We start from the raw sequence: 911 nt of genomic DNA, 5'->3' as shown, positions 1-911 counted from the left end.
TCTATTACGTGACCTATGAGTCTCATTTGATACATGGAAATTAAAATGACTAGCTACTTCATGCAATTTCTGTAATAATTAAAGGACCCTCTCTATGTAAAAGATGCATTAGCCAAATATCTTGACAATAATTTTGTCCACTGTAAAGTATTACATAAATTTTCTTTGAATTATTGTAACTACTTTTTTAAGACCCAAGAGCAAAAGGCAAAGAAATAAATGTTCCTGTGCTCGCTTCGGCAGCACATATACTAAAATTGGAACCATACGGAGAAGATTAGCATGGCCCCTGCGCAAGGATGACACGCAAATTTGTGAAGCATTCCATATTTTTCTAATATCCAGAATCCACAAAGAACTCAAACAAATATACAAGAAAAAAACAAACAACCCTATCAAAAAGTGGGCAAAGGATATGAACAGACATTTCTCAAAAGAAGACATTCATACAGCCAACAGACACATGAAAAAATGCTCATCATCACTCGCCATCAGAGAAATGCAAATCAAAACCACAATGAGATACCATCTCACACCAGTTAGAATGGCAATCATTAAAAAATCAGGAAACAACAGGTGTTGGAGAGGATGTGAAGAAATAGGAACACTTTTACACTGTTGGTGGGATTGTAGACTAGTTCAACCATTATGGAAAACAGTATGGCAATTCCTCAAGGATCTAGAACTAGATGTACCATATGACCCAGCCATCCCACTACTGGGTATATACCCAAAGGATTATAAATCATGCTGCTATAAAGACACATGCACACGTATGTTTATTGTGGCACTATTCACAATAGCAAAGACTTGGCATCAACCCAGATGTCCATCTGTGACAGACTGGATTAAGAAAATGTGGCACATATACACCATGGAATACTATGCAGCCATAAAAAAGGATGAGTTTG

General features: G+C 36.7%; 1 non-coding gene across 1 annotated transcript; it reads left to right on the top strand.

Moving 5' to 3' along the window:
* Window positions 1-227: 227 nt before the first annotated feature.
* Window positions 228-334, top strand: LOC111545325. The gene has a single exon (XR_002732400.1). It is a non-coding gene; the product is annotated as a U6 spliceosomal RNA (small nuclear RNA).
* The last annotated feature ends 577 nt before the right edge of the window (window positions 335-911 follow it).

The sequence above is a fragment of the Piliocolobus tephrosceles genome, chromosome 2, assembly GCF_002776525.5.
Source record: "Piliocolobus tephrosceles isolate RC106 chromosome 2, ASM277652v3, whole genome shotgun sequence".
In the NCBI taxonomy this organism is placed as follows: domain Eukaryota; kingdom Metazoa; phylum Chordata; class Mammalia; order Primates; family Cercopithecidae; genus Piliocolobus; species Piliocolobus tephrosceles.
The sequence above is the reverse complement of the archived record's forward strand: the minus strand, read 5'-3'. Positions and strand labels throughout refer to the sequence as shown.